Consider the following 15317-nt stretch of genomic DNA (forward strand, 5'->3'; position numbering starts at 1 on the left):
TGTTGTTGAGCGATGGGCGACTCGTGCTTATGTGTTCATGTGTTCATGTGCCCATCATATGTAATTAATTTGGCAACAGCTGTTTATCCTAATTAGCGATGAATTCTTGTTGTTGCCACTTATGAGGGTGCCAGTGCGTGCGTATGTGTGTGTGTGTGTGTGTGTGTGTGCGCGCGCTTATCTGTGTGCGGATACTGTGAATTATTCGCACCACTGGCTACCAATTTTGTGTTCCAAGTAAACAAATGTCAACAATTGCAAAAACAAATTGTTGTCTGCTTGGACCAGCAGCAGAAAGAGAGCGTATAATCCATAGATCATAAGAAAACATTCAGCATACGGTTAAGAAAACACAATCCAATCTTTCTTTTAAGGCATACACTCACAAAAACTTTCAATGTATTTCTGGTTAAGTACTTAACGTAAAATTTTCGCTCGCAGCTGAAACTAAAATTTTCAAGTTTAAGTCTTTATCTTTAACGAACACGTAAAAGTGCGCTTTCGCAACTTTCCGTATCGCCCTTTCCAAGCATAAAGGGTCACTCTTTTCATATCATCCCAATAACTCTTTTAGGTAGCCTATTGCCCATATTGGCCAACTGGTTATAAGCCCCTGTTAAAGAGTGCAATCAACTCAGCTGCTTAAATCCAATCGAAGCATTCACCGCCAAATGGAAAAGTGGTTAGCCAAAAGAAGGAGCCGAAATTTTCTAAATAATCTAAAAAGAAAATTTGCTAAATTGACAATGTCAACTTGCTCATCAGGCAAAATTGTAAAGGAAAGCAAAAAGGGAGCGTCAAAACGGAAAACCCAGCCCAATTTGATGTACAACTCTCACTTTAGTTAGCGGTGCGAACCCCTTTTTTCCCTCATTTTCCTATTCTGCTGGTCAAAAGAAAATTATTTGATGCTCTCCATTTATTATGCGTCCCTTCGATTCCTTCCTTCTTCTGCCGCCCCAAGGCGGCGTCAAATGGCTAACAAGTAGCCGCGTATCAAACAAAATTTTTAAGACGAAATTCCGCCCATATATCCGATATAAAAGCAACAACAAAAAGTGAGCCTAATTAGTCCCGTTATTGATATACCACTTGGCTAAAAGTAATTTTATCGTCGCCAAATTTGTCGCATGCGATTTTTATCCGTAGCCGAGCAGAGCAGACGCCGGCAACAGCAACAGCAGCGGCTGTTGCTGTTCTGTCTTATTGGAAAACTCACTGTGGTGTACTGTGCGCGTTCCAATTCCAGAACGTTCCGCATGGGACTGTGGCGCCAACTAGAATCGAATTGGCAATCAGTTTGTGTTGAAAATGCCGCCGCGTTGGTTGTGCAACGCATAAAAACGTTCACGTTGACGCCAATTTTAAGCCGTGCATAACGGTACAATAGAATACGTACTCTGTCTGCGTGTGACTGTGTGTGCATGTGTGTGTGTGTGTGTGGGCGCCGAAGCAAAAAGTACTCGTTGTCGTGCAACGAAGTCGTGATCGCAGCCGCGTTTCCGTTTTACGCATTCAGTTGCCGTCGAGTCCTCGTATTGAACAAAAGTGCAAGGATTTCGCTGTCGAGTGATGCTCAAGTGAATTAATTGAATAATGTGCTGAATAATATGAATCACAGATGGTATTCAAAAGTGAACAGTTCTCGGCCAATGACACACGCTGAACAACTGCAGCAGCTACGTGCTTCACACTGCAAATTATATTTTGGGCAAAAATTTGAAATAATATTATTTATAATAATAAAGCAATATATCAAGAATCGAGTGTGTCTGTGGAAGTGAGTGCACTTATATACTCATGCTCAATTGTTATGCATTCACAGTTTTTGTATCAAGTGTAATATGTCTTTTATGTGATTTTATTGTGTTTCGCGTGTTGTAATTTTTGTTGTCCATGTTATGTGTGTTACCGTGTGTGTGTGTGTGTGTGGGTGTATGTGTGCCACAATTATTTCTTTTGTTGTCGGCAATTAGCATCGTTAGAAAATAATTTCATTGTTTTTAATGTTCCCCCATTTGCATAATGACTGTTAAATAGAAAGACAAAGCAAATTTAATTTTACAAATACGACAATTCGATTTAAAGCCAGTCGCTATTGCTGCATATTATCTATTTTCCGTTAATTAGATTTGTTTGATATCAATATGGAATGCTGTCAATACTTTAATCATGATGTCAGCTAATCGTTTAAGCACTTTACAATTATTATTTGGCAAATATGTCAATGAATGCGCCATGACAGCTAATAAATATTTAGCCATAAATTGTGTGCTTGCAATTAACAAATTAATTTTATTTCAGCTGGCACAAGCAAACAATTCATGCTATAGATAAACCAATCATAAAATATGTTAAAGCGTGACAACAATTTAATAGCAACAACAACAATTGGAGCGTAAGAGACAACAAATATCATATACAAACTTTTAGCAAACTGTCAAGCCGGTCACCGCCTCTAAAGTGCATCAACAGCAGCAGCAGCAGCAACAACTAAAAACAACTAAAACCAACTAAAAACTTGACCGAATTTTGAATCAATTTGGCGTCTCTAATCTCGCCCAGAGTCGCCGTCGCTGTCGCCTTCACGATCGCAATGATTTATTCAGGTGAGTCTCGAGCCGAGCGAAACACACTTTTTTTTACATATTTTTTGTTTGTTTGTCGAGCTGTTTGCCCGCGGCGTTTAGCTATGCAAATTGATATTTGAAATAGGCGTCTCTTGTTTTTGGGCCTGGTATCGTTTCAGGGCTGAACTCTCAAGTGCAACGATTTTGAATGATTTTTATTGCGCTTGGCACCAGCCGTAAATCCGCAACTTCAGCTAATTACAATTCGCTGTTGCCTGAGCTGTAGCTATGGAAATGTTGCCCATTTTCGGTTTTCTTTCACGCTTTTTTTGTTATTTGTTATTTTATATATATAAGTATTTTTTCGTTGTTTGAGACAACTTACGGCGTAATTAGCAACAAGGCGGAAGGGCATATTACAAAATGCAATTAAAGAAACACGCGTATTGTTGTTTGTGTGACATTTTGCGGCTTTTTAAATATGGCACGTGCTTAACTAGAAACTGATTTTATTATAGTAATTCCAGTAGCCTAATTGAGTACCGTTTCTCGAGTGTGCAGATGAATAGAGCTGGGAGAGTTCATCTAGCCGAATTATCAATAGCTAACAAACACTTTTGACAGGTCTACGAAAGCGAGTTACCTTAGCTTACCTTAGCAACAAAGTTTCAACAGGCTTTGGCGGGAAAGAAGAAACTGAGCTGAGTAAATAAGCGGCAATAAATGTTTCGGCATTGATTTATTTTCAGCCTAATTAAATGCATGATTTCTGTATTCCATTCGGTCATTCACAAACGTTAAGCAAAGCAAACGTTAGCTTTTAAAGATGCAAAATATTAAGTCACATGGTTAGCTGCGATTCAGCACATTTTGCGCTCAAGGCTAAATTGATAATATTTCCACAGCCCTTTCAGGGATGCAATTGCTTAAGTGTCAATTTCACTTAGGCAATTAAAATTGACAGTCGAAAAGGGTCCACAATCGCAAACATGACTTGGCATAGGTCAGAAAAGCACAATACGGAAAACAAACGCGAATGAATTAATAATTCGCGTGAAAGCTTTTTCATGTATGTGCCTGGAAGAGTGGGCCTCAGTACACATACTCGATTTGTTCTACATGCAGACAATTTGTGGCTTGTACAATATCAAACTCACTGAATTTTCTTATGTCTTGCATTCTGTAAATGCATGCAAAATCGTTTTTCCACATTTCTTTGTCTATATAGCAACAGCAATATAAAAAAAAAATAATAATTCAACGACAGACGCAGCCTACGTGCACAAGGCAATGAAACCTGAGATTCTTTAGAACAGTTGAATACCAAAACAAAAGCGAACATTTTTTAAATATGCAACAAACAAAATGTATAACAAATGTGTGTGCGTGTGTGTGTTTGTGTGGGTATGGGAAATGGAAACTAACTACTGGTAGCTGGTGACTGGGTGGCTAACCAGACGAGGGCAGTCTTTATCAGAGAGTGAGAGACAGAGACAGAGAGCCACACGTACTAATAAGGAAAGCAGTTGGAATATATACTTATTTATGGGTCGGTTATAAAATTGTTTTAGGTGTCTGCAGTTAGTGTGTGCTGGCATTAAATAACAATAATGTAACAATAAAACAGCTCGAGCACGACTCCAGCCCCTAGGTAAAGAAGCCAACAATGTGGCCAAAAGAGTACGAGCGCAGCCGAGGCGGGGGCACTGTACAGCCCTTTCATGAATTCTGTACGCTTATTTAAAGCGAAACGTTTTTTTTTTTTGTTTTCTTTTTCATTTGTCGTGCCACTTTGACAGTTTATTGCAATGCTGTTACCTTACGGACCGGTAAGGAGAACAAACAATGACAAAGGCTGCCTGATAAACTTTATTACGCATACGATGCGTGAGCCATGTGCGCCAAAAAAGTTGCTCGACAAACAGAAGGAAAAACCTTTTTGGTCATACATATATCTGCACATTGCCTTTAAACACATTGCTAATGACGCCACACGTTTTAATTACACGAGTTATTACCCTACCCAAAGTTTCTAGAATGCTTAAAGATCTTCTGACTAGAAGGAATATTTAATACAATTTTATCCAAACTCAGTGTATATATATATTTTTTTCAATTTAAATACCTGTTATTTTGCGCTGGAATTGATCAGTTCTGATCTTTACCAAGCAATGAGTGCAGAAGGTATAGTTACAATTATGTAACCTATATGATATTTACAATGGTAGGGTATTTACAATGAAGGGAAAGGGGGTAGCCTTTGGAGGCGCCTCTCTCTGATGGGGTCAGCCAGGACTCTGGCGGCCGCGTTCGGATGCTGCAGCAGCTTGTTGGCGTATCGGCTTCTGAAGAAGTTTATCTGTTCTCCGACCTGTGTTAGGCGGAGATTGCTTGCAGTGTGTTTATAATGAAAACTTTTGTACTGCTGTCTTATATATTAAGAGCACAGCTTAGAGTTATCTTATTCGTTAAATTTTGTCCACTTGAAGTATCTAAACGAAAATAAATACTGCTGCTACTATGGAATATGAATGCGACCCTAAGGATTCAGGAGTTATCCATTTTTTCCTTAATTCAACAGAAAATTTTCAAACCGTTTTATCTGTCCCATTTGCAGCAGACCAATTTCACCTGGCCTAACAGCACTCAAATAGTGCAGCTCAATATATAGTATGTACGTGTTTGTATTTACGACCAAATAGAGTATCTTCTGTGCGCAAACGCTTGACTATTTCCTAATAGCAGGTTTATTTATATTTTGCATTCTGTTAAAACATTTCGTTCCCGTCGAAATAGATAGACTGTCGTAAAGCACCGACTGGCAAATTGCGAGCGGCTGTTAAAGTTTTGATTGCCTGTAAATAAACAGCTCGTTGTAGCCACAAAAAATGAAAGCCAAATGAAGCTTAAAGAGGCAACTTCTTCTGCTTCTTCTTGGGCAGCATTGGTGCAAGAACGGCGAATACGAAGTGAGCGGAAATGAGTTTGCAGCTCGTGGCGAGCTTAGCACTTGAAAAATCACTTAATTCATTTAAATAAGCACCAAAATGTCACATCCAATGGCTTGGAAGTCCATTTGCCCCAAGAAGGACGTCAAACAGTTCGCCCTACGTCCTTGCGCCGCTTCGGCTGCATGCCTGTGTAGAAGTCGGGAAACTAATTTAAAAATCCACTTGCTAAGCACGGCCAACTACACCTCCGTCTGCACCGCCAGCTAGCCATAGACAAGAACTTGGCATCCTCTTTGGCTGGCTATTTATTTTTTCATTTCTTGCCTTTTTATGATGATTTTGCACTGCGCAGCTCGGAGCATTGGGCAAAGCAAACATTTTAGCCTCAAGTGTTTAAATATAAAACGGAAATGAGCTTTGCCAGACGGCAGAGTGCGCTCCTACAGTGTCCCAACAGTGTTCCAACTTCTAACGAATTACACTCCCAACTGGGATTATACCCGAAACGTGCCAAATGAACTGCACACGCTTACACTCGCACACATACTTACAATAATTGTGCCTGCTCTTACGCTGCATAAAATGCCCAGAAGAAAATGTCAATTAATGGCGGCAACTTTTTCTTGTCACCCCTGAATTAATTGCACACCAAGGAAGTCATTTTAAATGATTTGCTCTGCTCACTTTAATAATTTGTTATTTCGATTTGTCATTGTCAAAGTCATCTGCCATTCAATGCACTGTAAAAGCTGTCAAACGACAGACAGCTAGACAGACAGACATACAAACAATCGAATCAAATTCCTTTTTGGGGCGCTGCAAGACACGCCCCTGGCGCATATGAGCATTTGTTGGCATTTAAATTGTTTTCCCGATGCGATAACAAAGCTGCATTTGCATTTTTGATTATTATACAAAAAAAAAAATATATCAAGCAGTCAAATTCTTTATACCCTTACAAACTAACAGATTGATTTTTTAAATTATATAATTATAAATTAATTACACAATTGCGTTTTGTAAGTATAATTGAGACACGACGGTTTTAAACCTTCTTTTTAAAACTGCAGTATTAATGTAAACAGTACGTAAATTATTATGCATTTAAATAATAAAATTATAATATTCTGTGTACAGATTGAACAGGAATATATTAAATTTGTCGAATGCTTTTTTACTTGAAATAACTTCAGATTAAGGCCAACAACTTTTTACCTGGCGCAACTGTGGGCGGGTAACCCATCAGAGACTTTTATAGAACTACATCTCTTTAGACCGAAAGACAACAAATTCGGTAGCAAGATTACTGAAGATCTCCTTTACTCAAGCAAAATTTTGCCTCTACTGCTTTTATAAGTAGTACCCAGGTATATCAAAACTTTATGTTTCATAAGGTCACAGTTCGAAAGTTTTCAAAACTGCCTTGGGCTAAATTTTTGGCATCGACAGCTGCCCGAAAAATGGACAAAAAGTTACTTTTCAACTTGCTTTTAGTTTACACTGTGAGGGAGTTCACAGAGTTTGGCGCCTTCTGCAGCAACTACTTGCTAAGAATGACAAAAATTTCTAAAAAGTTACATATATCTGTCAGACGTAGAGTAAATCAAATTAAATGAAATATAGAAAAAAATTGTATTGCAATTTATGGACTTGATTTGTGTTGTTTTGTCATTTTGATTGGCATTCCGAATTGGCAACAACTCATCAATTTGGCATTGTGCTGCGCTCTGTGCTCTGTTCAATTTCAATTACAATTTCAATTTCATTTTCAATGCCACAGCCCAAAAACTAGTTGTTATTGCAGTTGTTGTAGTCAAAAAATGCATAAATATGTCAGAAATGAGAAACACAAATCCCCATTGAATACCTTACGCTTTTGTTCTTCGGCTTGTGTGCGGGTGTGCGTGAATAGGCAAGTTAATTGATTGCATTTTACTTCGCTCCATTAAAATGGATTTGCTTTCGGTTTTGATTCGTGCGTGTTGTTCGCAACGCTCTCAATTGCGATTAGGCTAATTGAAAGCACAGTTTTAAATTATATTTCACTTGCTAAGTTTAGTGCCAAAGGCCATGTCTGCTTTGGCAGCCATTCATGCGTTTATTTCGGCGTCATTCATTAGTCCGCCTATGAAGCACTTTGCCGACACGCCCCAATGATCCTAACCAAAAGCATGTGTGTGTGTGTGTGTGTGTGTGTGTGAGTGAAAATATGTCTGTGACAAGCTGTGAGATTTTCCCATGAATTAAAGCTACTACTTTCAGAGGATAAATGGACGAGAGGGCGTTATAAAGGCCTTATGAAATTTGTAACGCAATGAAAGTTTCGTATCCGAGATGATTTTACGAGATAGAATTACTTAAATTAAGTCGCAGTTAATTTAATATATCTGCACCGAACCGCAATTGTTTCTAAAATTCTAATTTATATTCACAACTAAGTAACTTTTAAGGTCATAAGTTATTTAGAATTGAAAACGGTTTAGCCGTTGCGTTGTGGCCGCAAAAAATTTCCTATGCCAAATAAAAGAGAGCAAAATAGCAAATAAAATGTGAGAAATGTAAAAAACTTAAATAAAAGTACACATCTGTAAAAAACGACATGAAATAGCATGAAAGGGAAACTTGCTGAAAATGTGAGCGGAGAGTGAGAAATGTGAGAATGTGTGCGCAAACTGAAAACAAATTTGCCCAAAGCGTTTTCACAGCCAATTTTTTATGCAAAGCCAAAGACAACGCTTCACACACACATATCCATCTCTCTCCCCCCCTCTCTCTCTCTCTCTCTCTCTCTCTCTGACGTATGTGCGTGCAAGTGTTGTGTACATTTTCCTATTTGTTGTGCATGGCACATACATCCTTTTGTTGGACGGAAGCGAACTAGCCGCTCGCTTCGCATCAGCACATTTTACATTAACATATGTATATACATTTGCATACAAGTAGATGGGTCCGTCTATGTGTGTGTGTGTGTGTGTGTGTGTGTGTGTATATTGTGTGTGCATTTGGGCCAGCAATGAGCAAAAGTGTCATAAAACATTCAAGCACACGTACACACACCCACGCACACACACTCATATAGCCACACACTTGAGTGCTGCAGCAGCGCTAACAATGCGTTTTGCAAGGAAAGCGCCTCGACACCCCAGTCGGACGCGCACTAATGCAAGTAGCATGCAGTTCGTGTTGTTGGTGTTATTGTTTTAGGGAATTTTTGCACAAATTTACGCAAGTGAGAGCACAATGAATGAAGCACAAATGATGGCAAACAGCTTAAAGCAGAGATGTGAAGGATGAAATTGTTGTGCCCGACACTTTAGTGGCATACAGTCTAAATCGCAATCTGTTTTTCAGTCCAGTGATTTCGCCTTCATAGTGACACACACACACACATTGATAAACACCACTTGGCCAATTGCCGTTGGTGTTGTTAGTCATTTTCCATGGCAGTTATGTTGGACTTTAGGGGCCATAATGGCAATATTTATGTCCTTCAATCTTCTAAAGGTCTGCACATTTTAAATTTCTTCTTTAATGGTCACACACGACAGCTAAACACTTAACCAAAATATATGATCTATTTAACGCGTATGTATTACATGACATATGCATATTATTCCCACAACGAATTTCTATTCATTGTGGCTGTTGATTGTGGTGTATCCTTACTACATATTAGAAGCAAGTCGTTATTGTATTTTATGTCTCAACAAATCATGTTTTAATCCCAAACTTCTTAATAAAAGTAATTTAAATATTTCTGGTATGCCTAAAAGTATGCTTTTTTTATAAATTAAAAAAAGTTCGATTATTTGCAAGAATTATATAAACATACATTTACATGTCATTTTCTGTTACTCGAGAAAAGTTATAATAAACTAAGCCCAGCTTTCTGTTATTTTTTTTATTCTGATTCTGTTAGGGTAACACTCGGTTTAACCATCAAAAAAAAAAAAAAAATATAATTAAAAATAGTAAATAAAATGTGACAACGCAAGACTACGACAAAATAACACTCTAACAAATTGGGAACCAAGGCTATTGTATTACTCATTTTGAATAATTAAATATTTTAAAATTAAACTTGGACTCAAGTCCCCTTCCACGCCCAAGCATATTCATGTTAAGCAGCTATAAGCCATTGGAAGCTTTAATAAATTGGAAAATATTAAGGCGCATATTTTGGGAGACACGTTCTGACCAAAGTCATTAGCTGTCCAAATGGAAATTAGCAGCCACAAATAATTTTGATGGCCCACAGTTCTGCCCAAAAATAACTATATGTATATATGTTATGTCGAATGTTGTCATTGTAAGCCGAAATTCAAAGGCGTGTCGAAGCGAACAAACCTTAACAGATTTAGATTATAATAATGAAAGCTAAATAAGTTATTACACAAAAATAATTCCCATTTGACTTGTTTTTGTTCATTTTTATATCAAGTAATGAGCACATAAATTGGATTATTACGTCATATATGCATATGTCAACGATCATGTCAAGGTATTTTACAGAGTGAACTTTGAAGAACTTTTGACCTTTGTGCTTAAATGGCTCCTAGATGGATTCCTTATAATTATATAAGCCAGATTACATATCGTGCATGTTCCAAAATAAACAACAAAATAAACAAAATCTTGTGCGTGCGCATATTATTAAAGGAATCGTTAAAATATTTAACATAATATGTTTATTGATTTTTGCTCAATATTCAATAGTGAAGGCTCAGCGAACTTGAATTGAAAAAGTTTTTGGGAGCAAAGCGAAAAATATATTTTTATGTGTGCATGTATGTTTATAACAATGTTAAAGCTAATTTGCATGGCCAACATGGCATGGAGTGGAGAATCAAGCTATGCATACAAATTAACAATGGAAATGCAATTTGTCATACTTTGCACTTTGACGTTTCATTTTCGTAGCTGGTGAAAGGAAGGAAAAGACTATCTGGCAAGTTGTTGGCCTGTGAAAAATGCTGCCAAGCTTGAAAATGACAGCGCATGAAATGAGAGAATTGAGCAGGATCCAATGGGAAAACAATTCAAAAGTGCAACCGCAATGCGAATTGAAAGCCAAATTTATCAATCCATACACGTAAGCAGCTTACAGGACGAAGCACAGGCAATTTCATTGTCAAAAATCCAATACTCTCGTACTCATTCATTTATCTTGACAACCATTTTACAATCAACGCAAAATATGCTTGCAAAATAAAATCAAACTGCACACTTGCAGAAAAAATTTACTAATGGCAATTTAAAAATATATATATTGCAGCTTACTAAGTAAATGAACAGGTGATTTGTGTTTTGAGAATTGTTGGCAAACAAGTTATTGAAAACTGAACTATTTGCGGCAATTAAAATTTGATTACTGTTTTACTCTGCTCGCTGGCGAGTAATTGTGAAAAATTTCAAGTATTATTGCAATCGATTTTAAGTGCACCATCTGTAGTAACTGTGCACCTTATTACTTTATAGTGCCAAGGTGGCATTAAATCACATTGCGTATACGCCAGGTGCAACTTATAAAGCTCTTCGCTCACCTCTTTCACTTCTCTCTCTCTCTCTCTCTCTTCGTTTGCAGCATATTTCTGAAAAAACTGACAATCTGACAACAGAATAAAAAAGAAAAATAAAACAGCTAATACAGACACGTTCAAGCCCAAGCTTTTAGGCAGTCGTGTAAACAGTCGAGCAAACATTTTGCTGATGAATGTGCCGCTGGCTTAGTGAGTGCCAAGGATGCCAATGAAAGTGTAGCTCAAAGTGATTCGTGCCGCATATTGTTGCATGTAAACACAAACAACAGATAGTAGTGGCAACTCAAAGACTCTGTTTGCATAGGACAGACACCAAGGCACAAAGGCTAAACAGTTCTATGTTCTGAATGGAGACGACGTGTGGACGCCAACGGGCCACGGCAAGCAGACGGAGCTATCGGGGCATTAGCATTGGCCAGTGTTTGCCAACATCAGCCAAAACAACAACATGGCCATAATAAGGCAACAGCAACGAACTAAATGTAATTCATGGTTACAAATACCCAACAACCTGCTGCTACTGGTAAGTGCGTGTGATTCGAAAATATTAATGTATTTAATTTAGTTGCATTGATTTCCTGAATTACAACTGACATAAGATAAGTTATGTGCATCATTTAAATACCCTTTACTAATCAAAGATGTTTAAAGATGGTCATGACAATGTGTGTCTCAGGCCCAAGGAAGCATCTCCGATCCTATGTACAAGTATATAAATGTGAATCAGGAGCTGAGCTGAGTCGGGTTAGCTTTGTTCGTACGTAGCGTATCCAAAGACACCAAATAAGGCCCTTGAAATTAAAGCAAAATCTTAAAGGGTTGCTCGGCACAGGCTATCCCCTAGTCGCACACTCCATGCATATCATTTTTAACTCACAATTAAGTCTTTTTTTTACCACTCATTCGGCATAAAGAATGTAAGCGTGTTTGTGCAATTAGTCAATGTTGGCGTGTTGAAAATATTGTTGGTAACATTTCCTGTTTATATTTCCGCTGCCCTTTTCCGCTGTTAATAAAAGCACGCACATCCTGTACACTGCACAGTTAGAGGCCTTCGGTACCACTGGGACACAGCCAGCTTGTATTAGGCAATTCACACATGTCAACAGCAAATAGGAAAAGCATATGTAACTGGAATGTGGCACGTGTGGCAGCTGCAGCGACTCAGTTGCACATTGCTGTAGTCGTGGTCGACTCTTGCTCTGCGTGTTGCAATCAACATTGACATGATTATATCTGCCATAGACATTGATTATATTGTAACTGTCAAGTTTACACAGCTCTAAAGCAGCGTGTTGTGTGGCATGCGAATTGCAGTTACTGTTAGGCGAATGTGTGGCAATAAATTCTAAGAATAAATCTACATGCCACTTGTGACAGTGGCAGCGAGTGCGTCGCTTTTATGAGCTAAGTGCAACTCGTAAAAGTTACGTATACGCCACCGAAATGTGCCACCACACGTTGCACGGCTGCTCGTAAAAAGAGCATTAAACAACAGAGATGAGCGGCACACTACTTGCCCAGGATTTCAGGACTCTGTTAATGGCCAAACTATTTAGCTATGCCTTTAAGCTACTCTTAATGACTTGAAGCAGGTCTTTGCCTTTGTTTCAATTTGACACATAGGCTTTAATTTGCCAACTGTTGGATTATTAAAATAATGCATTCCCATGGCAAAGGGCCTGAATTGCCGACTAAATACATTGCGGATTAAATTCAAGTGTAGTTTTGGCTTTTAGTAAAAACCAGTTGGGTGCCACAAAACTGTAAAGGCTCAAGGACTTTTTACTGCAATTTTCCCATCTACAAAAACCAAAAAAAAAATGCTCTGTGTAATGCTAACGCTCAACTTGAAGTCAAGCAAAATTTGTATTTTACGAGTAGTTATTTCGTGGGTTTTATTTTGTTAATGTGCGCAATACGCCAGCAATTATCAGCTTTAAATTAAAAGTTCCTGCGGGTTTTTAACATTGAAATGCGCTGACCGCAAACTTTTGGCCCTATCTCTGTGTGTTCTGTGGTATTTTGTGATGCTATGTGGCGTTTAATGGTGCACTTCCATGTAAAATTGTTGCAAATTCTCCACCGAATTCTGCTTGTTTTGTGGCGCGTTGCAAGTTGCACTAATTAGCGGTAAATTTTTTGGCTTAATCGTGGGCGCAATACATTTGATAAATGTGCACGAGCATAGAATTTTCTTCATGGATACCAATTCTTGAAAATGGGTTCTAACCTGCTAACACCATCATCTATTAATTTAAAAGAGTTAATCGTTATTACCAACCTTATTTACCGTTATTACTTGCCTTCTTAGCTATTATTTAACTTTTAAGTCCAAAAATAAAACAGGTTGTCTCTTTAATTTAAAGCTAAGGCTTAAATCAGAAAGCTATTTCAAGTCTGGTAATTGCAAATTCATTTCAATTTACGCTTAGTATTAAGTTTAAGTACTTGTATTTGTACGGTTTGAAGATTATAAATTTCCAGGAAGTCACAAATTAAGGCGAGAAACCTTCGTTTATAGTGCATTCTGTATTTCTACTGAATTCAGTTTCCTTGTTTACTAGTTAGGTAGCCGGCGGCAGTTTACCCTCGACTCACTTAGAACATAATTGGTCCATTGTAGTGTACAGCGGATCCACCTCCCATTCTCCTCAGGGCCCAAAAGATTAAGAAACAAGCACGTAGTTCCAACCCGAGGCATGGTTAAATCTGATATGCGTTTAGGTCTTTGCACAAAGAGATATGATAGTTCCGACAGGATTTTTCAAGTTAACAATTTGCTGCAACTCCTTTGGCGCTTGGCAACGCGTTTCCCCTCGGCGTGCAGCAAATTTTAAATATAAAATAAATTAGAATATAAATTAAACTTTTGCACAACAATATGCTGCCAAGGAAAGTAGCTGAATAGTATTAAATGGACAACATTAATTTTTAAAAAAGTAATTTCATGCAAAATCTATACGCACTGAGCTTCCAGTTGCTTATAATTTGAACTCAATAACTTGTGTCTGATTTTAGTCAATCAAATATTCTTTCTAGGTGCGGAATTAAGATTATTTACAGTTGAATATATTTCCATTTACATAGATTTCCTTTTATTGAAATTTTATGCGTCGGCTCTCAATTAAATGGCCATTTCGAAATCCAGACAACTTTTATATGCATCTGTAATTAAATTGAGCACATTCTGGCCTGATATTTACCGTTGCCCTGCCATGCCCGAACGCTTCATGCCGACGGCTGAAAATCCTTCGTCAACTGGGCGAATGCGTTACGAAAAGGGAAAAATTGCGTATGCGTCGTGTGGGTTGGAGGGAAATGTTTCTTTTTTTGGGATTTATAGACGCTGTTCATTTTAAATGTCAATTATTTATCATGCACAAGAATTTAATGTTAGCAAATTTCAACTTGTAACTCAATTTGGCCATTTTTCATTATTAGCTGCCATAAAGCCACTTTTACCACGCGAATTTTGTACGAGAATGAAATGACAAATATTGCACTAGGATGGAAAACTCTCGTATATGCTTTTAATTTTCGCCGCTTCACAAAATTCGCTTTGGCGCATGCCATACCTTCCCCCAAACTCGGCGCCCTACAACATTTTTGGCAGCCTTGGCCACAAAGGCTTCCTCTTCTGGCTTGTTTACTACATATATTGTTTGTCATGTGTGTAATTTCTGCTGCCTTCCAACCGCACTGAGAGCCACTGATTGCTTTTATTGTGAGCCCACAACAGCCCCGTTCTTTAATACACTTAGTTCTGCTGAAATTTTGTAGACAATGATACCCGCGTAACAAGTAGTGATAATTTCTGCTACCTCTTGCAAGGAACTTTTATATTTTATTATTTTAATATATTCTTTGTAACTGTATATCATTTTCTGCACTGCTTTATGGATAAGGACAAATGCTGCTTGCGGGCAAAAGTTTTGTGTAACCATTTGGCCCATAAACCCAGAATACCATTATTAAGAATTTAACTTTGTGCAGAAGATAACAAGACTTAAAGGCAAATACGAAAACTCAGATTAGGGATACTCGCTTTGAATATACCCTTATTTTAGGTCAATATCCTTCTTTTTATATTATATTATTATTATATATTATTATTATTATATAATATTATTATTATAAAAGCCTTTAAAGGCCTTCGGCTAAAACAAAACTACACTCACTCACCTGTATTCGAAGCCAACTCATCGAATTTTTTAAAAAAGTTTTGGTTATCATTTTACTTTTTTTAAGCAGAG

At 37.8% G+C, this 15317-nt stretch overlaps 1 protein-coding gene across 2 annotated transcripts in view; it reads left to right on the forward strand.

Moving 5' to 3' along the window:
* Window positions 1-1291: 1291 nt before the first annotated feature.
* Window positions 1292-15317, forward strand: part of Oamb (Octopamine receptor in mushroom bodies) — a 28762-nt gene continuing 14736 nt past the window's right edge. The window contains exons 1-3 of one of the 2 annotated variants that reach the window (XM_064693732.1): window positions 1292-1381; window positions 2305-2609; window positions 11106-11584. The gene's annotated coding sequence lies outside the window, so the exon portion shown is untranslated. The remainder of the gene's footprint in view (window positions 1382-2304; window positions 2610-11105; window positions 11585-15317) is intronic. The other variant, XM_064693731.1, reaches the window with a different exon arrangement.

This window comes from Drosophila montana, unplaced genomic scaffold, assembly GCF_035044405.1.
Source record: "Drosophila montana isolate Dmon_TW-CO22-7 unplaced genomic scaffold, ASM3504440v1 contig_3733_1, whole genome shotgun sequence".
In the NCBI taxonomy this organism is placed as follows: domain Eukaryota; kingdom Metazoa; phylum Arthropoda; class Insecta; order Diptera; family Drosophilidae; genus Drosophila; species Drosophila montana.